Raw genomic sequence first — 24,680 nt, 5'->3', positions numbered from 1 at the left:
CAGCAACCCCAGACACGTGTTTCGGTCTGGTTGAACCTCATCAGTAGGGTGTAGTGAGGTCACCACCACATCTTTAAAAGGGTAGTCCAGCTAAAAAATGTATTTAAAAAATAGATAGGCAACATTAAAAAAAAATACTAGCACTTTTTTTTTTAAACTTCCTATGTAATATTTTGAGCTATTCAAGCTCAAAATTCGCAAAAGCAAGCACATGGGCGCATCCATTTTGTGAAATGGATGCCCGCATGTGCTGGCTTTTGCTTTTGCAACACTAATGAAGGAAAAGCCAGCCAGCTGTAGTAAACAAAAGCTACCGCTGGGTGGCTTTTCCTTCATTGGTGCTGTACGCGGAGGACGGGGGCCGGAGACCAGAGCAGGAAAGCTGCAGCTGAATCTCAGTAAGTGCTATTTATTTTATTTTTTTAAATAAGCACTAGCTGCAGTTTTTTTTCTAAGTTTTCCGGGCTGGCGGAGCCCGGAAAACTTAGAAATAAAACCGCAGCTTTAAAAACGTTGTATACAACAATATTGTGTTTCTCCGGCTCGGAGGATCCTGAGAAACTCGGAAAGAAAAACCGCAGCGTTTTCAAACACAACCGCGTTGTGTTTCTGCCTGCTGTGGCTATCACTTTATCACTCCCCAGGGGAGCACCGGGGACCCAAAGTGAAAGCCAAGGCAGGCAGAAACACAACGCGGTTGTGTTTCTGCCTAAATCTGCTTTCCCATTTGGGGCTCTCGGGCTCCCGGGGAGCCCGAGAGCCCCAAATGGGAAAGCAGATTTAGGCAGAAACACTGCAGCATTTAGCATTTCCCATTTGGGGCTCTCGGGCCCCCCGTGGGGAACCCGAGAGCCCCAAATGGGAAATCAGATTTAGGCAGAAACACTGCAGCATTTAGCAATTCCCTTTTGGGGCTCTCGGGCCCCCCGTGGGGAGCCCGAGAGCCCCAAATGGGAAATCAGCTGTAGGCAGAAACACTGCGGCATGTAAACACAACCGAGCCGGAGGAGCCTGAGAAACTTGGAAAGAAAAACCGCAGCATTTTCAAACACAATAACGTTGTATTTATGTTTGCGGTCGCTTCAAAAGCAACGTTTTTAAAGCTGCGGTTTTATTTCTAAGTTTTCCGGGCTCCGCCAGCTAGTGCTTATTTCTTTTTTTAAATAAATAGCACTTACCGAGATTCAGCTGCAGCTTTCCTGCTATGTTCTCCGGTCCCCGTCCTCCGCGTACAGCACCAATGAAGGAAAAGCCACCCAGCAGCAGCTTTTGTTTACTACAGCTGGATGGCTTTTCCTTCATTAGTGCCGCAAAAGCAAAAGCCAGCACAGGCGGGCATCCATTTCACAAAATAGATGCGCCCATGTGCTTGCTTTTGCGAATTTTGAGCTTGAATAGCTCAAAATTTTACATAGGAAGTTTAAAAAAAAAAAGAGCTAGTATTTTTTTTTTTATGTTGCCTATCTATTTTTTAAATAAAATGTTTAGCTTGACTACCCCTTTAACGGCCACAGGAATGGATCATTGTGCAAAAGATGCATTTGTGAATCTTCTGAGGAAGGAGACCAACATTTCCCTTTTCTCCAGGATAGTTTTGGAGGAAAAGAGATCTCTGGGACAACTGGTTTAATGCATCATCCTCAAGAGATGATCTATATCCATATCTATCACAGGGCTAAATTTAAATAATGCCTTGGGGTCCTCGCATTCCTTGGTCTCTTCAATAGATTGAAGCCCTAAGGAGACTTGTATGCTCAGATTCTGACTAATTGTATTTCGTTCCAGAGTAATTTTCTCAGCAAAGGCTTTCTGCACATGATGACAATCATCTCTATCAGGCACAAAATGTCTACCCAGAGCAGTAGGTTTTTCCCAGTTTTTAAATAGTCTAAAAAAATGTTGTTTAATTTTCTGCCCTGGTTATTTGCTCATTATAGGAGTTCTTCTTGGTCTCTACGATCTTTTAATTTATATTAGTTCTCAATTATTTTCAAGCTTTATTTTCCTGCATTTTCTTTTTAATCCAAGTATGCATGTCAGCCTGTCTTTTGACCTGTTTAAGCAATATCAGATCAGGAGTGAACTAGCTCTGATGGTTTGGGCAATCTCTGACTGTTTTTGTTTTGAACGGGACAGTTCTATTCAAAACGGTTTCCAGGTGTGTTTTCTATTTTTTTTTTTTTTTTATTTAGTTGGTTTAGTCTTGACAAAATCGAGACCTTTCAACTTTTAAAAAAAAAATTAAAAACTCTTATACACAAATTTACAACAATTTACATGATTGACATATATACAAGATAAATAAATAACAAAAGGTGATTAGATCTTTACATGTAGAAAACAAATTTAAAACATTACTCATTATGGAGTTTCAACAGTAGATCTTACAAATTGTATTTTGCTCACAAATCAGCTTTTTGACAGTGCATACATCGGTATTTTGAGCTGATGTAAAATTAACCACGGCGTATCTTACAGCCTTTCTAGTAGTGTGAAATAATAAGACCCATAGGTTTTCTGGAGTCAGGATCTCTTGGGCCAAAAATAAGGGTTTGAAGTGAGCACAGCGAATTGACAATAGGCTATCACATTCTGTGCACAAATGCTGAAGGGTTTCTACATGTTGTTTACAGAATCGGCAGGGTAATTGGATATTAACATTGTCCCGTCGATTCACCACTTCATTGGTCAACCACAGATTTAACCTAAATCTCATAAATCCATTCCGGTGGCTTGAGTTAGGAGACCTCACCATATAATCGGCCACCGTATTGTAGCATTTAAGTGTGAATGGGAAAGCCTCAAAATGTTTATAGTTTACACAAGCCAGGCGTGTCCGGATTCTAGTCATCTTCCCAGATTTTTGATCTTGCTTTATCTGGGTTCTCCAATAATAGGGTTGGATCTATCTGAGCTTTCCTTAGAATTGACTGGATTTTTTGTTGCCATGTTTTTGGGAAAGTATCCATAGAGTTTAGTAGATACATAGATATGATATTGGTAATCCCTGTTGTGGCTTGAATTAGGAGGCATTTGCGGTATAAGGTACATAAGTGCCATTTATAAATTGCATATAGGGAGATTAACCCTAGCTCATGTCTTACAAGTGGTAAGGGCTGCGATGTTGGCAGCTGTAAAATTTGCCTCCAAAAATGACCTTCTCTGATGGCCCAATAGGTATATGACATAATATGTCGGGTCTCAGCACCATACAAAATAACAGGTACTAGTTTTTGCTTATAGTATGTAAGAATCGGTAAGAGAGAGAATTTGCAATATCTCGCCTTAATGATCTTAGCTTGTGAGATGCACATTTGAAGTTTGTGGAGTCCTCGTTTATTGTACTGATCCTGGGCACACAGATTAGAGAAGATGATGCCTAGGTATAAATAGACATTAGTAACAGTAAACTTGCTGTTCTGAAGAGGCCAATGATGCTGAGCTAGGCTTTGTTTCCTAGTGCCAAATTGGACGACATTTGTCTTGGCAATGTTAATTGTTATACCATTTGTTTTTGTATAACCATCGAGGGTACCTAGTAATTTTCGTAAGCCTTTAGGAGTGTGCGACATCAAGACCATGTCGTCAGCATACAATAGCCACTGAATCTGAACTCCCATCAACCTTGGAGAGTCAGATATCATTTTGCTAAAGCTACGCTGGATGTCAGAAACAAAGAAGTTAAACAAGGCTGAAGCTAGTAAACAGCCTTGCTTCAGGCCTCTAGCTGTTGGAATAGGAGGAGTTAGTAAGCCACCGTTGGTGAGTCGTACTTGAATTATAGTATTGGTATATAGTTGTATTATCCATTTTAGAATGTGCCACGGACAATCAGCATCTGCCAGTTTCTTATACAAAAGTTCTCTTGGCACCGCATCAAACGCCATCTGAAAATCAATAAAGGCGAGATACAGGGGCTGTTTTCTTTGATAGGCTCGCTGGATGAGACTTGACAGGGTGATAATGTTTATACCAGTGACTATTCCTTGCAAAAAACCTGTTTGATATGGATCTCGCAAGTTACTCCTCTGTAGCCATGTATTAAATTCTTTCAGGAGAAGTCTGGCAAACAATTTGCCAGGACAGTCCAGTAATGCTATAGGCCTATATGATCTGGGATTCTCGTGATTACCTTTTTTAAAAATCGAGAGGATAATTGACTTTTTCCAGGTTTCAGGGATAGCACCAGATATCAATACTTGATGCCTGCCCATTCATCAATATGCATTTTTAACATGGCATTGTGCAGCCCATCTGGGCCTACTGCCCGGGACAAGCTCAATTTCAAGATGCACAGTCTAAGATCATCAATATCAAACGTGAGTTCCTTTGTAGCTGTTGACAGATTGAGATCAGTTGCATGTCGGGGAAGGGAGAGAGATATAGTTTCTGAAAATACAACTGCCATGTCTCAGATGAAATCGAGTTGATTTGGGCTACATGTTGAGGGATGTCAGCTGTACGGTTAAGCAGGGCCCAGATGCCAGCTGTGGATTTTGAAACTAATTGTTTTAGCATAGCTATCCCGTCAAATTCGTACATCTTGGCTCTTTTTATCCTGAGCCATTTTTTATAATTTCACTTGGCTGCTCTGATTTTTCCAGCCATATTGGATCTCTGCAATGTCCGTAGATATCGAATTTCCTGTCTCAAGTCAGATGTTCGATATTTTATTTCTAAATCATAGGCATGATTATGTCGCTGTTTAGTCAGCCCATCGTTAGTAATAACTCGGATGAACATCTTGATGGCAGTTGTATAGTCTTTAACCATATGACTATTTTGATACATAGTCTCTAGGTTATAATCTAGAGTTCTCAGTTTCTCTTTGTTCCAAGACAATCTGTTTCTCCCGTTGTTCACAGCAGCACCAATTACATTCATGTTAAACCAATGCATCGTTTGAATATCAATAATCTGTAGTGACAATTTGAGTTTGTGGTGATCACTTAGATCAGTACTGATCACTTGTAACTCTTGGACTGAGTTAACATTTCTGACATTGATATAGATATAATCGATTATGGCATGTTGGCACCCCTCCGCCAGGTGGGCTGGGCAGGGCAATCACCCCTCACACTGCCATTTACCATTACAAAGTTGCGCTCTCCCATAATTAAGGACCATTTTATTTCGTCTTCTGGTAATGGAACAACCCCCTCTGAAATAAGATGTAAATAAAGGTCACCCAATATCAGAGTGTGTGTCAAGGTGGAGTCAATGGCAAGTGCATCTAGTATTTCCACAAGTTGTTTAAAGAAATCTTCTGAGGCAAAAGTGTTACTACACCAATAGATGTTAACAATTGCTATTCTTTGATGAATACCAGATAACTTTACCACCTGAGATGATACAAAGGGAACCTTACACTCGGTTGCCTCTAAGCCACAGGTCTTTTTCACTGCTAGTATCAATCCTCCTTTGGGTCTGCCCGGAGCACCTTTTTCTGCAGGAGTAAATAGTATGGTGTGTGAGTCCCAGACCGGTGGTAAGACAAGCCATGTTTCTTGAAGGGCAACAATATCACTGTCAATTAGATCTCTATTTCTTAGAGAGTTGAGATGGCTGTGACCCCGTGTATTCCAAGAAATTAGGGTCAAGACCTTGGTATCATGGCATAGTTATGTATGTCTGGTCTGATCCATTAAATCTTGATGAGAGGAGCTATTGGAGGTTGACGTGAATATGCGTGACATATGGCCCTGTAATGTTGCAGGACCAGGCATTGGTTCTTGTGATAGAACAAACCCTATGTCAAATAATGCCATTCTAGCCTGCCACAAGGTTTCAGCTACCAATGAGGATCGAATATATATGCGGGCAACAGACAGGTCAGTGTGGTTCATGAACTCAATTTGTTCAATGTCCAATGACGAGATGGCTGACAGAGCAGGGATTTCTGCACAGATGTTAAGGATGCTAGATCGATTCAAATCATAAGACTTAAATGGTGTTTCTCTACATTTAATTATAAAGCGATGGTGAGATGGTTCTTGCTTGGCTTTAGTTTGTGTAGGTCGCTTTCTTGACAACATTGGTAGCCTTCCCGGGGAATGGGCCCTTCTGTCTTGATGAGTGGCAATAGTTGTCTGGGGCCCCTGTATTAGGGGCTTGAGCGAGGGAAACCCTTTTTCTGTTAGTTTAGCTGAATTAATCTCATTTGATTGGTGGAAAAAGGCTTCGATGGAGGCCTTGATCTCTTCATGTAGCTCTTGTCGAGAAACTGAGGTCTGATTAAAGACAGGAGAAGGAGGGGAAGCAGAAATCTGAGGTGGATGAGAAGGGTTCAACTGAGGATCAGAATTGGTATTGCGCGTCAGATATGCCTCCACTGAGGCTCTAATTTGATCCTCCACATTTTTCGTAAAACATTCATCTTGTGGCGGGGCTAACTGGGCCACTGAGCTCTGGATTGACTGGCCATCAGACTGCAGGCTTTGTCTACTATCAAGTTGTGAGAGGTGAGCCTTGACTTGGTCGCCCACAGTTTTTGGATACCCAATATTACAATTTTCTTGTCTTGCTATCTGAGGGGATTTATTTGGCAAAAATTTCAGATATGATTCAATAGATTTCTGAACCTGAGCCTGAATTGCCATCAATATCGGAGCGCCTTGGACTCCAGATGGATAATTTAAAGACTCCGCTAATGCTGTTGCAACCGCAACTGAGGAGACCGGAGATGTTACTTTGGAGGTTTTAGACTGAGATTCTCGCTGTTCGTTATTACATTCAACTATCTGCACTAGATCATGCAATGGTTTGTGCGGAACAATCGGCATGCTCAATGCAGTTGCCTCAGGATTCTGGGTGCTAATATCAGATATGGAAATATTTGTCTGATCAATTGATGAGTCCACAAGAGTTTTCCGTTTTTTCCCTGCCGTTAATTTTGCGGCAGGAGTTTTAGATTTAACGGATTGGACTTTTCTTCTCTTGGTGGCCCGTTGTGTTGTAGATTTAGTAGAGGTCGTGTTAAAAACCTCAAACATATTCTTTGACATTAAGGTACAAGAAGATTGACTTGTTTGAAGGCTAGTAACAGGTACAGGAACATCTACATGGCCACTTGACACTGCTACAGCGACAAGCACATACACGGAAGCTTCTTTGAGACCAGTTGATGATGCCATGACAGAGCCTTCCGATGGCTTATTAGGACTATCAACAGTAGTAGTATCTCGAATTGTTCTGGACAGTTGGTCGGACAGCGGCACCATCGGCAAATTGGATTGAATTGTTTCTAATCCTGTGTGTGAGATAAGATTACTATCTGGCGTCTGTGTAGAAACTGCTTGAGTGATTTTTAATCTCACTGGTTCTTGGATCTGTTCAGATGAGTTGGGTTGTGTTATGATTTTTGAGTATACGGCAAGCAGGGGCTCAAGACAAATGGATTGTTTTGAGATTTTTGCATCTAACCCCTCGTATAGTTTTGCCACAGCTAACAGTGCTGTGTTAATCGCTGCCAACGTATTGTTCAGGGCAGGAGCCTCTGGAAATGAGTATCTCTCCCTGTGAATGGGGTCAAGAAAGAAATCAGAGACTCGAGGGCCCTGATCAAAATGTGGTTGTCTCGGGGTAGGTGCTATGAAGGAGGCTGCTTCCTCAATTAATTCGGAAGGAGACACCGGGTGTGTTATAGGAGAGGCTATTGGTTCTACTGATGCTGTATTGTCATGAGGCAACACAGGTGATAACATTTCGCAAGTTGTACCAAAATGACTATTGGGAGCTTGCTCTAACTGAACTAAATCACCGGTATTTGAACACACATATAGAACTTCTTCTGAACGCTCCTCAGTTCGATTAGAGAGGTTCATGAATTCAAGATCCACCTCCTCAATTTCTCCAATCATAGTTAGCTCAGTGTAAGCCTGTCTCAATTTGTGTTGGGCTAGAACTGAACACTGAACCGGTTTTGGCATGGTATCTCCTGGAAAAAGGGCTGTGACAGGTCGTAGGTCATCTGCCGCGCAAGCTGCTATCAGCGTGTTATCAGTGGGAGCACCATGCAAGTTGGATTCTCGAGATGATATATCAGAGGCTATTGTAGGCATGGGGTCAGGAATTATAGGGCCAGACAGCTGGTCTACAACATCTGCTCTCGTAGAAACAGATTGTGTTGTTTGAGGCGAGTAGCCAGAGTGACCCTTATCCTCAGATGTAATCCCCTCAAATTGACACGATTGAATGTCATCAGGAAGTGATTGGGTGTGCTGAATTGTAGCCCGCCCCACACATGGTAATAGACTTGTTAGTCGAGGTTGGAGTAAAACTTTTCTCATGGCGTTCTCACGCCTTGCCTCTATCAATTTCATGCGGGTCTCTAGAATGGGCGGCATGCTGGTGGTCAGAGTGTACGGAATCATACAATTAACCACTAAATGCAGAAAACAGAATGGGAAAATAAACTAAAATAAAAAGGGCTAGAAATTAAACTAAAAAGTAGAAAGTAGGTAATACATGGGACCTGGACCGCGCGACCCGCGAACAGCAAACAGTACTTATAGTACTTGCCGAGTGCGCTCGCGGGTGCGCTATGACGTGGAGTAATGAAGGGCTGAGCCGAGCGGGCTTGTGGGGGGGCGTGGCCAAGGTCTGCAGTAGCCCTTGAGGAAACACAACAGAGAGAACTATATAAGTGATCAGCAAAGATAATAAGTGGTGAAACACATCCACGATGTGCACAACGTAGTTGCTAACTGAAAGTGCACATACAACGTGGTTACTAACTGAAAGTGCACAACGTGCGTAAAACATAGTCATCTTTGTCGGTTTCTGTTAGTCCAGGCAGTTCGAGTGCTGCAAAAAAGGATGTCCTCCTGATGAAAATGCGAGGCTGTTTGTATGGTTGCTATCCACTCTGAAGTCCCGGAAAGAGGCAGAGAACGCTCCGGATTCAAGTCCTGAAATGCGCAGAGGGTCGGCACAGCAAACAGTACTTATAGTACTTGCCGAGTGCGCGCACGGGTGCGCTATGACGTGTAGTAATGAAGGGCCGAGCCGATCGGGCTTGTGGGGGGGCGTGGCCAAGGTCTGCAGTAGCCCTTGAGGAAACACAACAGAGAGAACTATATAAGTGATCAGCAAAGATAATAAGTGGTGAAACACATCCACGACGTGCACAACGTAGTTGCTAACTGAAAGTGCACATACAACGTGCACAACGTGGTTACTAACTGAAAGTGCACAACGTGCGTAAAACACAGTCACCTTTGTCGGTTTCTATTAGTCTAGGCAGTTCGAGTGCTGCAAAAAAGGACGTCCGCCTGATGAAAATGCGAGGCTGTTTGTATGGTTGCTATCCACTGTGAAGTCCCGGAAAGAGGCAGAGAACGCTCCGGATTCAAGTCCTGAAATGCGCAGAGGGTCGGCACAGCAAACAGTACTTATAGTACTTGCCGAGTGCGCGCGCGGGTGCGCTATGACGTGGAATAATGAAGGGCCGAGCCGAGCGGGCTTGCGGGGGGGCGTGGCCAAGGTCTGCAGTAGCCCTTTGTTGGTTTCTATTAGTCCAGGCCGTTCAAGTGCTGCAAAAAAGGACGTCCTCCTGATGAAAATGCGAGGCTGTTTGTATGGTTGCTATCCACTGTCAAGTCCCGGAAAGAGGCAGAGAACGCTCCGGATTCACGTCCTGAAATGTGTTTTCTATTTCTCCACTAAATAATTTGGGGAGTCTTGGTCTGTTGTTTGGCTCTAATTTCGTCCAGACCGCTAGACATTTCAGGAGGCTTTATTTTCTGAAAATTCCTGCTATAGACCTGATGAGGAGTCCAATGGTTACTCTGCTGAGGTGCTGGTGATTGCACCTTGTTTGTGATAAAAAAATGGTCCAACCATATACATGGTACTGTATTCACAGCTATCACCTTCATATTCCTAACAGTGACCCAATACAAGGTATGACGCTTTATGTGTGAAGGATCAACATTATGAGCATGTGCATCCAAATTTTTAGCATACATACTAAATCCCTGGCCTATTTATCCGATGTATCTCCTTTTCCAACAGTTGAAATCACCCAACAAAACTGTGCCACAGTTTTGTGTAACAGAGATAACAACTGGCTTATGTGTTAATTAAATGTAGGCACCTCAAAGGGGGGGCCTGTAGATCAGGATAGAATTCACGCTATTATTATAATTGGGTGTAATTTTTGAATGTACAATTTCACACCCTTCATAGTCTATCTGAATTTCGTACATCCCTAATTGTTTCCTACAGATTATAGCCACTCCCACACCCTATGCCCTATGTCCAATTTTTTCTGAGACGTAGTCTGGAGGCATCAGTTGTGAATCTGATAACCATGTATCGGTAAGACACATGATGTCTATGTGGTTATAAACAATATAATCATGGATATACTCAGCATGTTTAGGTAGTGATCTAGTATTGAGGAGGGAGGGAATTAACATCCCGGATTGTAACGCTATTGCTGCCTCCTTCACTACAGATGTACCGCAGGATATCTTAAAATACCTATCTGACTTGTGGAGATGCCTCCTTCCATGGAGTTGTTGTCAACAGATTGAATTGTTCAGCTTAAGTCTACTCTTACTAACATAGGAGTATTAGGAAATAGTCGTGAGGTCAAAACCGTCATTCGCAATTCCAGATATCAGTGCGAGATACACACACTTAGTAACAGGGGTCCGCCAATGTAATGACGCATTATACCCTTGTATTGTAACCATTGTGCGGCTAGCAATATAGCCCCATGGCACCTATACCAACAGATGAAAATGGACACAGACCGGCATGAGAGGGACTCAGCGAGTACAAGCAGATCCACTCGCAGACTTCCTAGCCCCTGACACACTGGTACAAAAGCGCCTGACATTTTTCTAACTATGCATTTGGACTACATTAGACCAAAGAAATGGATATTTGAAGCAATAATTGGCACCACATTCAAGTTAAAAAGACCATTATTTACATTAGTTTTAAACAGAATGATACCACTTACTAAATTAATTAAAACACTACAAAATATATCAATGAAGAATATATGCAACATATAGCAGTTTTGACTTTTTTAAAGCTGTGAATATAGACAGTAATCTTGACTTTTAGCGCTGTTTAATTTTCTCTTATTCTAACATCTTCTTTTTAATTCTTTTAATTAGCATTTTATGCTGAGAATAGGCTCAAGTATACCTTCCTTACTCTTTATTCTTTTTTAACCTATTTTTTTCTTCTTTTTTTGATTCATAACATATGTATGTTATTAAGGTTAATTTCTTTTTAAACAATAAAACAAAAAACAAAAACAAAACAAATACACAACAAAGAAACCCTATTGCCATAGACTCTAATAGAAGAGGCTATGACATATGTGCATATACCATTATTGCGAAAGAAACCTTAATAGAAATATCTTCCCCACTAAACTTTCAATCAAATGTTCCTTATGTTCTGACAATTTGTCCAGTGCACAAATGGACGTTCAGCTCAATATGCAATGTGCTCCAACAGTCATTCTAATTTCTATGACAAATCCTCAATCACTATGTTAAAATAAAAGACACATCAAGATTTCATAAAACATGGACTCCTGCCCAGTGTGCATCCACACTGGACTATGAGGACATTGACTAGTTTGCACATAAGAAACTGCTTGTACAAGTACCTTACATCATATAACTAGGCTACCAACACACCATTCTAAAATGATAAAGCTTGTGCATAGATTGTACAATGCTAAAAGTTCTGCTCTAGTACTAAAACAATTCAATCACAATCGCCTAAATGGACCAGCTGAAGAAGCCCTCAGACAAATAGAAGACATAAAAAGTAATATTTTGGAACTGAGCTAGAATTAGAAAACACAGTAAGCTTTCAAATATTAACCAACAACTTTCACACACTAACCTCCTTCCAAAAACATTTTTTTTAAAAATAGCAACGTTTGAAAACAAGGCTGCTGAAATTCCAGTCAAAGTATGTGTCTGTTGTGGCAGAAATATCTATAGGAAAATGGCAAACATAGTAGATATGTCCTAAAAGATATAAGACAATGAAGAGTCACTATGGTTCCAATGAGCCTTATATCTAACAGCAGAACATATATATATTACATGTCCACGGTAGTGGCCAAGTAGTTATGGTTATGTTGCAGTTTCCATAGGAAGAGCACTTTTTGGGCTGCTTATAACTTCGCTCTCCCTGGACGAATCCTCACCAAACTTTGCAAAAAAAGTATATGGACCACCCTGAATTTCTTTGCAAAGTTTGGTGAGGATTCGTCCAGGGGGGGCAAAGTTATAAGGGGGGTCCCAAAACTTCTTTTTTTCCCATAGACTGTATGGGGAAAAACATTTGCTCACACCTACAGCCCAAACCGCTGGACGGATTTTTACCAAATTTGGTCCAGGAGCAGCGGCTTGGTCCCAAAAGCGTGCTTTTGCAAATTTGGTGAAAATCCATCCAGTATTTTTTTTTTTAAATGACCAAAATGTAGGTCACAAAAAATTAGTAATATCTGTGTTGGTGTGCAGTCAAAATGTGAAAAAAAGGTTGAAAGACAAAAATGTCGAAAAATAGATGTCGAAAAAAAAAAGTCGAATTCCTCTTTTTTTCATTATATATTTATTTTGGGGTCCGGGAATAAAAAAAAATGGGTAAAACCCCAACAAAAATGAAAAAAGGGGGGGATTGGGGGGAACCCCCCCATTTCGAAAAAAAAGGTCATAAAAAAATGCGACTTTTTTTTTTTCGACCTTTTTTTTCCACATTTTGACTTTCGACCTTTTTGATTTCGATTATATCACTATAAACCATCTGTGTTCGGTCAACGGACAGACTTCCCTGTTCGTTCTGCGGACAGGACGGGGATTGGGTGAGCGGCTTGTGTGATGTCCGCGGACATCTGACGTGCCCTCCCATTGGCTGCGGTGAAGCGTGCAGTGCGTTGTATTTTGAGAGACGCCCGCCATCTTTGTTTGTCATTTGAGGAGTGGGATCTGCAGCCTGCATGGTAAGCTCAAGCCCCGTGTCTTCCTCTCATTCCGCCCACCCCCCACTCATGCCCCGTGTCTCCCTCCTGTCACCCCCACCCCGCTCATGCCCCGTGCCTCCCTCCTGTCCCCCCCACCCCATCTCATGCCCCATGTCTCCCTCCTGTTCCTCCACCCCCGCTCACGCCATCGCCACACGGGGGCCTGTAGAGGGCCGAGGAGCGGGATCTGCAGCCTGCACACTGTAAGCTCAGGCCCCGTATATTCCTCCCGTTCCCCCACCCCCCGCTAATGCCCTGTGTCTCCCCTGCCCCCCCAGCCCCCGCTCATGCCCTGTGTCTCCCCTGTTCCCCCCACCACCGCTCATGCCTTGTGTCTCCCTCCTGTTCCCCCCCACCCCCGCTTATGCCCTTTGTCTCCCCTGTTACCCCCACCCCCCGCTCATGCCTTGTGTCTCCCTCCTGTTCCCCCCACCCCCGCTCATGCCCCGTGTCTCCCCTGTTCCCCGCACCCCCGCTCATGCCCCGTGTCTCTATTCTTTCCCCCACTCCCTGTTCATGCCTCGTGTCTCCCTCCTGTCCCCCCCACCCCCGCTCATGCCCCGTGTCTCCCCTGTTCCCCCCACCCCCCGCTCATGCCCCGTGTCTCTCTTCTTTCCCCCCAAACCCCCGCTCATGCCCCGTGTCTCTCTTCTTTCCCCCCCACTCATGCCCCTTGTCTCTCTTCTTTCCCCCAACCCCCTGCTCCTGCCCTGTGTCTCCCATGTTCCCCTCACCCCCGCTCATGCCCCGTGTTTCCCTTGTTCCCCCCACCCCATGCTCATGCCCCGTGTCTCCATCCTTTTCCCCCACCCCCGCTCATGCCCCGTCTCTGCCCTGTTCTCCCCCACCCCCCACTCATGCCCCATGTCTGCCCTGTTCCCCCCACCCCCCACTCATGCCCTGTGTTTCCCTCGTGTTGCCAACCACCCCCCGCTCATGCCCGTGTCTGCGCTGTTCCCCCACCCCCGCTCATGCCCTGTGTCTCCCTCCTGTACCCCCCACCCTCCCTTATGCCACGTGTCTCCCACGTGTTCCCCCCACCCCCTGCTCATGCACCTGTGTCTCCCTCGTGTTACCCCCCACCCACCGCTCATGCCCCGTGTCTGCCCTGTTCCCCCCACACCCCGCTCATGCCACGTGTCTCCCTCCTGCTCATGCTCCGTGTCTCCCATGTTCCGCCCACCCCCCGCTCATACCCCGTGTCTCCAATGTTCCCCCATCCCCCGCTCATGCCCCGTGTCTCCCCTGTTCCCCCACCCCCTGCTCATGCCCCTTGTCTCCCCTGTTCCCCCACCCCTGCTCATACGCCGTGTCTCCCATGTTCCCCCCACCCCCCGCTCATGCGCCGTGTCTCCCATGGTCCCCCCACCCCCCGCTCATGCTCCGTGTCTCCCATGTTCCGCCCACCCCACGCTCATACCCCGTGTCTCCAATGTTCCCCCCACCCCCCGCTCCTGCGCCGTGTCTCGCCTGTTCCCCCCACCCCCCGCTCATGCCCCGTGTCTCCCATGTTCCCCCCACCCCCCGCTCATGCCCCGTGTCTCCCATGTTCCCCATAACCCCCGCTCATGCCCCGTGTCTCCCCTGTTCCCCCGTCCCCCGCTCATGCCCCGTGTCTCCCCTGTTCCCCCACCCCCTCTCATGCCCTGTGTCTCCCCTGTTCTCCCCATCCCCCGCTCATGCCTTGTGTCTCCCTCCCGTTCCCCCCCACCGCCCGCTCATGCCCCATGTCTCTCTTCTTTCCCCCACACCCCCTGCTCATGCCCCGTGTCTCTCTTCTTTCCCCCCACCCCCTGCTCATGCCCCGTGTCTCTCTTCTTTCCCCCCACACCCCGCTCATGCCACGTGTCTCCCTCCTGCTCATGCTCCGTGTCTCCCATGTTCCGCCCACCCCCCGCTCATACCCCGTGTCTCCAATGTTCCCCCATCCCCCGCTCATGCCCCGTGTCTCCCCTGTTCCCCCACCCCCTGCTCATGCCCCTTGTCTCCCCTGTTCCCCCACCCCTGCTCATACGCCGTGTCTCCCATGTTCCCCCCACCCCCCGCTCATGCGCCGTGTCTCCCATGGTCCCCCCACCCCCCGCTCATGCTCCGTGTCTCCCATGTTCCGCCCACCCCACGCTCATACCCCGTGTCTCCAATGTTCCCCCCACCCCCCGCTCCTGCGCCGTGTCTCGCCTGTTCCCCCCACCCCCCGCTCATGCCCCGTGTCTCCCATGTTCCCCCCACCCCCCGCTCATGCCCCGTGTCTCCCATGTTCCCCATAACCCCCGCTCATGCCCCGTGTCTCCCCTGTTCCCCCGTCCCCCGCTCATGCCCCGTGTCTCCCCTGTTCCCCCACCCCCTCTCATGCCCTGTGTCTCCCCTGTTCTCCCCATCCCCCGCTCATGCCTTGTGTCTCCCTCCCGTTCCCCCCCACCGCCCGCTCATGCCCCATGTCTCTCTTCTTTCCCCCACACCCCCTGCTCATGCCCCGTGTCTCTCTTCTTTCCCCCCACCCCCTGCTCATGCCCCGTGTCTCTCTTCTTTCCCCCCACCCCCGCTCATGCCCCGTGTCTCTCTTCTTTCCCCCAGCCCGCTCATGCCCCGTGTCTCTCTTCTTTTGCCCCCAACCCCCGCTCATGCCTGTGTCTCCCATGTTCCCCCCACCCCCCACTCATGCGCCGTGTCTCCCATGTTCCCCCACCCCCACCCGCCTGTTCCCCCCACCCCCCGCTCATGCCCCGTGTCTCCCATGTTCCCCCCACCCCCCGCTCATGCCCCGTGTCTCCCATGTTCCCCATAACCCCCGCTCATGCCCCGTGTCTCCCCTGTTCCCCCATCCCCCGCTCATGCCCCGTGTCTCCCCTGTTCCCCCACCCCCTCTCATGCCCTGTGTCTCCCCTGTTCTCCCCATCCCCCGCTCATGCCTTGTGTCTCCCTCCCGTTCCCCCCCACCGCCCGCTCATGCCCCATGTCTCTCTTCTTTCCCCCACACCCCCTGCTCATGCCCCGTGTCTCTCTTCTTTCCCCCCACCCCCTGCTCATGCCCCGTGTCTCTCTTCTTTCCCCCCACCCCCGCTCATGCCCCGTGTCTCTCTTCTTTCCCCCAGCCCGCTCATGCCCCGTGTCTCTCTTCTTTTGCCCCCAACCCCCGCTCATGCCTGTGTCTCCCATGTTCCCCCCACCCCCCACTCATGCGCCGTGTCTCCCATGTTCCCCCACCCCCTGCTCATGCCCCATGTCTCTCTTGTTCCCCCCACCCCCTGCTCATGCCCCGTGTCTCCCATGTTCCCCCACCCCCCGCTCATACCTTGTGTCTCCCATGTTCCCCCCACCCCCTGCTCATGCCCCGTGTCTCCCTTGTTTCCCCCAACCCCTGCTCATGCCCCGTGTCTCCCTTGTGTTGCCCCCCAACCGGGCTCATGCCCCATGTCTGCCCTGTTCCCCCATCCCCCACTCAAGCCCTGTGTCTCCTTCGTGTACACCCCCACCCCCCGCGCATGCCCTGTGTCTCTCTCCTGTTGCCCCCCACGTCCCGCTCATGCCCCGTGTCTCCCTCATGTTCCCCCCACCCCCCACTCATGCCCCATGTCTCCCTCGTGTTCCCCCCACCCCCGCTCAAGCCCTGTGTCTCCCTCATGTTCCCCCCACCCCCACTCATGTCCCGTGTCTCCCTCCCCTTCCCCCCCACCCCCCGCTCATGCCCCATGTCTCCCTCATGTTATCCCCCACCCCCCGCTCATGCCCTGTGTCTCCCTCATGTTCCCCCCACCCCCTGCTCATGCCCCGTGTCTCCCGCATGTTGCCCCCCATCCCTGCTCATGCCCCGCTTCTGCCCTGTTCCCCCATCCCCCGCTCATGCCCCGTGTCTCCCTCGTGTACTCCCCCATCCCCACGCTCAGTCCCTGTGTCTCCCTCCTGTTGCCCCCCCACCCCCGCTCATGCCTCGTGTCTCCCTTTGTTCCCCCCACCCCCCGCTCATGCCCCGTGTCTTCCCTCCCATTCCCCCCACCCCCGCTCATGCCCCGTGTCTCCCTCGTGTTATCCCCCACTCCCCGCTCATGCCCCGTGTCTCCCTCGTGTTCCCCCACCCCCGCTCATGCCCCGTGTCTCCCTCCTGTACCCCCCATCCCCCGCTCATGCCCTGTGTCTTCCTCGTGTTCCCCCCACCGCCCGCCCAATGCCCCGTTTCTCCCATGTTCCCCCCACACCACGCTCATGCCCCATGTCTCCCCTGTTCCCCCCACCCCCTGCTCATGCCCCTTGTCTCCCCTGTTCCCCCCACTCCCCGCTCATGCCCCGTGTCTCCCCTGTTCCCCCCGGCCCCCGCTCATGCGCCGTGTCTGCCCCACCCCCGCTCATGCCCCATGTTCCCCCACCCCCCGCTCATGCCCTGTGTCTCCCTTGTTCCCCCCAGCCCCCGCTCATGCCCCGTGTCTCTCCTGTTCCCCCCACCCCCGCTCATGCGCCGTGTCTCCCATGTTCCACCCACCCCCTGCTCATGCCCCGTGTCTCTCTTGTTCCACCCACCCCCTGCTCGTGCCCCATGTCTCCCATGTCTCCCATGTCCCCTGTTAGGTGGAAACCTGTGCAGTTCCCTCAGGGACCACTGCAAAAGATTTAGGACTGCAGGTGTTTGGCAGTAAACCCACTTGGTAGCAGTCTGTACCACACAGATTCATTTGGTAGCTGTGGCTGAGCAGTCAGACTTCTCTCAAGAAGAGTTAGGCAGTATGTGGAGTATACAAAATAAGGCAATTTACACAGTAGAACAAGCAAACACGGAACAAGGCTTCGGTGTAAAGATATATAGTTATTTATTTATAAAACACATCTATGAAAAACACTCGGGCACTAATACGGTAAACACTTCAAGCACAAGAAGCGTAAGAAAAATCAATACCCCCTAACAATAGTTCGACAAGTCTAGGTTCAACGGCACCACTTATTTGCAGACAGAGGTGAATGCTTTAACATAGATGACACTCTAGTATTCGTTAGGACGGGAGAGAAAGGCAGGGTATGAAATCAACTCGGTACCAACACTTTTACGAACAAATGCAAGGCAAGTAAGGCAGGGTTCACTGTAGATCGCAAAGTTCAGAGGCCAGGCCCACTCGGAGAGAGGCAAGGCGATATGTCCCAGAAAGTATCAAAGTGGAAATGCACTTCGAGTCTTTGTCGCAAATTGTTATAGAAAGACTGGACCAGTTCAGAACAGAGAGATGAGAACGCTTGGAGGCGACCCAATGGAGAGGTGAGGATTCAGACACCTCACGCTAACCGACACAAGGGAAGCCAGGCGGACACGGTACCTTGTTTGTGGAGAGACAGCTCCGGCGGAGGCAGTTGTTCCTGGTGGTGGATGCACGTCGGGTCTTTGCCAAGAGAAGAGATGATCTCGTCGTCGAAGGAAAGTGGAAGATCGTTGCACCACCAGGGAAGAGACCAGCCGCGGAGTGCTCCGTCACAAGACACCACCTTTTGGTCGCGGTACAGGGGTAGTGGCTATCCGGTTGCCGGGGTGCTCTGCACGGGCAATTCGACCACTACGTCCTGGGATGAAGAAAAAGCAAAGGGGACTGGTTGTTCCCACCAGTCAGGGGAAGAGACTCTCCGGCGGGGAGATCTCCTCTGTCGTCGGGAAGTGGTGAGTCAGTTCAGCAGGGCTCCACCGGAGGTGTCGTCGTTGCAGGTCGGCTCAGCTTTACCCTCGTCGGATTCTTAGGTCCTGTGGCGGCTTCTGAAGATCCAGTCCCAAAAGCCCTGCTTTTATGCAGAAAACCCCCATTCATTCAGCCTAGCTGTCACTCAAAACGCGCTAAGTGGTGAGCGGGGTGGCTCACCACTTGGGCCAATCACACCAGAGTGCGACTTGAGTTGGCAAGGCAACTCAGTCCAGGGTGCCTAAACCCCCTCCCACACCCCCTGTGGTACCCAGACAGAATGGCACCACTTTTGAGGGCCTCTGTGTAGAGGCCCGCCAAAAGTGGAACAAAGGGCTCAACCTTTGGTTTAGGAGTCACAGAGACGAACACAGACGCCATTTTAAAAACCGAGTTCTGGCAGAAAATACCAACCGATAGATTTATTTAAGATAAATAAACCGGTGGTATGTTAGAGATTAACGAGAAAAAGGTATTAATCTCCAACAATGGGAAGAATCCCATAGGGTTATATTCGGGGTCGAATATAACAAGTAGTTTCCACTGCCACCAGCCAAAACTCGCCGAGGGGGGACGGAACAGTGCCCCCTCGAATAACAGACCTAGGAGTAATCGAATTACCCCTACTAGTACGTCCACAATAGGATGGTGTGTACTAGTTCTGTTAGTAAATTTAGGTCTAGTAAAGCCAATGGTGACTTTACATGCCCGGAGAGACAGTAGTCAGTCCCCGCGTATGGAGTCTATGATGGAGGTCCGTTAGGACGCCCCAGTGCTACGGCACGGAGGGTGCGGTGTAACACACATAGAAAAAAATATGACACCCTATGGAGTAAAAGACCCCATAGCCCATAGAACACATTGACATTCAAAGGAATTACACACATTCACGTCCAAGAGTGGGAGAAAAAGAGTCTCACACTCTTGGCAGGATGGAAAAACAAACTCCAGAAATCCAGCAAAGCTGCTGGGGGACTCAATAGGTTAGGAAATTCAGCCTAAACAGAGAATTCTCCCTAACATCCCCCAACCCCCCGCTCATGCCCCATGTCTCCCATGTTCCCCTGCTCATGCCCTGTGTCTCCCGTTTTCCCCCCACCCCCTGCTCATGCCCAGTGTCTCCCTTGTGTTGCCCCCCACCCCCACTCATGCCCCGTGTCTGCTCTGCTCCCACCATCCCCCACTCATGCCCTGTGTCTCCCTCGTGTACCCCCCACCCCCTGCTCATGCCCCGTGTCCCTCTCCTGTTGCCACCCACCCCCCGCTCATGCCCCATGTCTCCCTCGTGTTCCCCCATCCCCCACTCATGCCCCATGTCTCTCTCTCATGCCCCCCACCCCCGCTCATGCCCTGTGTCTCCCATGTTCCCCCTACCCCCGCTCATGCCCCGTGTCTCCCTTGTTACCCCGACCCCCCGCTCATGCCCCGTGTCTCCCTCCTTTTCCCCCACCCCCCGCTCATGCCCCATGTCTCCTTCATGTTGCCCCCTCCCCCGCTCATTCCCCGTGTCTGCCCTGTTCACCTTATCCCCCGCTCATGCCCCATGTCTCCCTCGTCTACACCCCACCCCCTGCTCATGCCCCATTTCTCTCACCTGTTGCCCCCCACCCCCGCTCATGCCCCGTGTCTCCCTCGTGTTCCCCCCACACCGCTCATGCCCCGTGTCTCCCTCTTGTTCCCCCCACCCCCCGCTCATGCCCCGTGTCTGCCCTGCTCCCCCCACCCCCGCTCATGCCTTTGTCTCCCCTGTTCCCCCCACCCTCTGCTCATGCCTTGTGTCTCCCTCCTGTTCCTCCCCACCCCCCGCTCATGCCCTGTTTCTCCCCTGTTCCCCCCACCCCTGCTCATGCCCTGTGTCTCTCTTCTTTCCCCCCCTGTTCATGCCCCTGTGTCTCCCCTGTTCCCCCCACCCCCGCTCTTGCCCCGTGTCTCCCCTGTTCCCCCACCCCCCACTCATGCCTTGTGTCTCCCTCCCGTTCCCCCCACCCCCGCTCATGCCCCGTGTCTCTCTTCTTTTCCCCCCACCCCCGCTCATGCCCCGTGTCTCTCTTCTTTCCCCTCACCCCCTCTCATGCCCCTTGTCTCTCTTCTTCCCCCCCACCCCCTGCCCCGTGTCTCCCATGTTCCCCCCACCCCCGCTCATGCCCCGTGTTTCCCTTGTTCCCCCAACCCCCGCTCATGCCCTGTGTCTCCCTCCTTTTCCCCCACCCCCGCTCATGCCCTGTGTCTGCCCTGTTGACCCCCACCCCCACTCATGCCCCGTGCCTGCCCTGTTCCCCCCAACCCCATGCTCATGCCCTGTGTCTCCCTCGTGTTGCCCGCCACCCCTCACTCATGCCCCGTGTCTGTGCTGTTCCCCCACCCCCGCTCATGCCCCGTGTCTCCCTCCTGTACCCCCCACACCCCCTCATGCCTCATGTCTCCCTCGTGTTCCCCTTCACCCCCGCTTATGCACCCGTGTCTCCCTCGTGTTACCCCCCACCCCCCGCTCATGCCCCGTGTCTGCCCTGTTCCCCCCAACCCCCGCTCATGCCATGTGTCTCCATCCTGTACCCCCACCCCCTGTTCATGCCCCATGTCTGCCCTGTTCCCCCCACCCCCCGCTCATGCCCCATGTCTCATTCCTGTACCCCCACCCCCCGCTCATGCCCCGTGTCTGCCCTGTTCCCCACACCCCCTGCTCATGCCCCGTGTCTCTCTCATGTTATCCCCCACCCCCGCTCATGCCCCGTGTCTCCCTTGTGTTACCCTCACCCCCGCTCATTTCCCGTGTCTCCCTCGTGCACCCCCCCACCCCCCGCTCATGTCCCGTGTCTCCTTCGTGTTCCCCCCACAACCTGCTCAGGTCCCGTGTCTTCCTCCTTTCCCCCCCACCCCCCGCACATGCCCCGTATCTCCCCTGTTCCCCCCAGCCCCTGCTCATGCCCCTTGTCTCCCCTGTGCCCCCCCACCCCTAGCTCATGCGCCGTGTCTCCCATGTTCCCCCCACCCCCCGCTCATTCGCCGTGTCTCCCATGTTCCCCCCACCCCCGCTCATGCTCCGTGTCTCCCATGTTCCCCCACCCCCAGCTCATACCCCGTGTCTCCCATGTTTCCTCCACCCCCCTGCTCCTGCTCCGTGTCTCCCCTGTTCCCCCCACCCCCTGCTCATGCCCTGTGTCTCCCATGTTTCCCCCATACCCCGCTCATGCCCCGTGTCTCCAATGTTCCCCCCACCCCCGATCATGCCCCGTGTCTCCCCTGTTCCCCCATCCCCCGCTCATGCCCCATGTCTCCCCTGTTCCCCATCCCTTGTTCGTGCCTTGTGTCTCCCTCCCATTCCCCCCCACCGCCCGCTCATGCCCCATGTCTCTCTTCTTTCCCCCACACCCCCTGCTCATGCCCCGTGTTTCTCTTCTTTCTCCCCCACCCCCCGCTCATGCCCCGTGTCTCTCTTCTTCTCCCCCACCCCCCGCTCATGCCCCATGTCTCTCTTCTTTCCCCCCAACCCCCGCTCATGCCCCGTGTCTCCCATGTTCCCCCCACCCCCCACTCATGCGCCGTGTCTCCCATGTTCCCCCCACCCCCTTCTCATGCCCAGTGTCTCTCTTGTTCCCCCCACCCCCCGCTCATGCCCCGTGTCTCCCATGTTCCCCCCACCCCCCGCTCATGCCCCGTGTCTCCCATGTTCTCCCACCCCCTGCTCATGCCCCGTGTCTCCCTTGTTCCCCCACCCCCTGCTCATGCCCCGTGTCTCCCTTGTGTTGCCCCCACCCGGGCTCATGCCCCATGTCTGTCCTGTTCCCCCATCCCCCACTCATGCCCTGTGTCTCCCTCGTGTTACCCCCTCCCCCTGCTCATGCCCTGTGTCTCTCTCCTGTTGCCGCCCAACCCCCGCTCATGCCCTGTGTTTCCCTTGTGTTCCCCCCACCCCCCACTCATGCCCTCCTGTGTCTCCCTCGTGTTCCCCCCACCCCCGCTTATGCCCCGTGTCTCCCTTGAGTTCCCCCCAACCCCCGCTCATGCCACGTGTCACCCTCCCGTTCCCTCCCACCCCCACTCATGCCCCATGTCTCCCTCATATTATCCCCCGCTCATGCCCCGTGTCTCCCTTGTGTTCTCCCCACCCCCCGCTCATGCACCGTGTCTCCCTCGTGTTGCCCTCCACCCCTGCTCATGCCCCGTTTCTGCCCTGTTCCCCCATCCCCCGCTCATGCCCCGTGTCTCCCTCGTGTACCCCCCAACCCCCCGCTCATGCCCTGTGTCTCCCTCGTGTTCCCCCCACCCCCCACTCATGCCCCGTGTCTCCCTCGTGTTCCCCCCACCCCCCGCTCATGCCCTGTGTCTCCCTCCTGTTCCCCCCACCCCCGCTCATGCCCCGTGTCTTCCTTCCCATTCCCCCACCCCCGCTCATGCCCCATGTCTCCCTCGTGTTATCTCCCACCCGCCGCTCATGCCCCGTGTCTCCCTCGTGTTCCCCCACCCCCGCTCATGCCCCGTGTCTGCCCTGTTCCCCCCACCCCCTGCTCATGCCCTGTGTCTCCCTCCTGTACCCCCCACCCCCGCTCATGCCTTGTGTCTCCCTCGTGTTCCCCCCACCACCCGCTCACGCCCCGTGTCTCCCATGTTCACCCCAAACCACGCTCATGCCCCATGTCTAACCTGTTCCCCCACCCCCCGCTCATGCCCCGTGTCTCCCCTGTTCCCCCCACCCCCCACTCATGCACTGTATCTCCCCGACCCCCGCGCATGCCCCGTGTCTCCCATGTTCCCCCACCCCCCGCTCATGCCCCGTGTCTCCCTTGTTCCCCCCTACCCCGCTCATACCCCATGTCTCTCCTGTTCCCCCCACCCCCCGCTCATGCCCCATGTCTCCCATGTTCCCCCCACCCCCCACTCATGCGCTGTGTCTCCCATGTTCCCCCCACCCCCTGCTCATGCCCCGTTTCTCTCTTGTTCCCCCCACCCCCTGCTCATGCCCCGTGTCTCCCTTTTTCCCCCACCCCCTGTTCATGCCCCGTGTCTCCCTTGTGTTCCCCCCCACCCCCGCTCATGCCCCGTGTCTGCCCTATTCCCACCATCCCCCACTCATGTCCCGTGTCTCCCTTGTGTTCCCCCTACCCCCCACTCATGCCCCGTGTCTCCCTCGTGTTCCCCCCACCCCCCGCTCATGCCCTCTGTCTCCCTGCCATTCCCCCCCACCCCCGCTCATGCCCCGTGTCTCATTCGTGTTATCCCCCACCCCCTGATCATGCCCCGTGTCTCCCTCGTGTTCCCCCCACCCCCGCTCATGCCCCGTGTCTCCATCATGTTGCCCCCCACCCCCGCTCATGCCCCATGTCTGCCCTGTTCCCCCATACCCTGCTCATGCCCCGTGTCTCCCTCGTGCACCCCCCACCCTCTGCTCATGCCCCGTGTCTCCCATGTTCCCCCCACCCCACCCCACGCTCATGCCCCATGTCTCCCCATGTTCCCCCAACCCCCGCTCATGCCCCGTGTCTCCCTTGTTCCCCCACCCCCTGTTCATGCCCCGTTTCTCTCTTGTTCCCCCCACCCCCTGCTGATGCCCTATGTTTCCCATATTCCCCCCACCCCCCTACTCATGCCCCTTGTCTCCCATGTTCCCCCCATCCCCTGCTCATGCCCCGTGTCTCCCTTGTGTTGCCCCCTGTTAGGCGGAAACCTGTGCAGTTCCCTCTGGGACCACTGCAAAAGATTTAGGACTACAGGTGTTTGGCAGTAAACCCACTTGGTAGCAGTCTGTACCACACAGATTCACTTGGTAGCTGTCGGTGAGCAGTCAGACTTCCCTCAAGAAGAGTTAGGCAGTATGTGGAGTATACAAAAGAGGGCAATCTACACAGTAGAACAAGCAAACACGGAACAGGGCTTCGGTTTAAAGATATAAAGGTATTTATTTATAACGACACATCTATAGAAAACACTCTGGCAATAATACGGCAAACAACTTCAATCACAATACTATACGAAGAAAAAGATCAATCCCCATAACAATAGTTCGACAAGTCTAGGTTTACCGGCATCACTTA

This window comes from Ambystoma mexicanum, chromosome 7p (assembly GCF_040938575.1).
Source record: "Ambystoma mexicanum isolate Mex_15411 chromosome 7p, UKY_AmexF1_1, whole genome shotgun sequence".
Taxonomy (NCBI): domain Eukaryota; kingdom Metazoa; phylum Chordata; class Amphibia; order Caudata; family Ambystomatidae; genus Ambystoma; species Ambystoma mexicanum.
The sequence above is the reverse complement of the archived record's forward strand: the minus strand, read 5'-3'. Positions refer to the sequence as shown.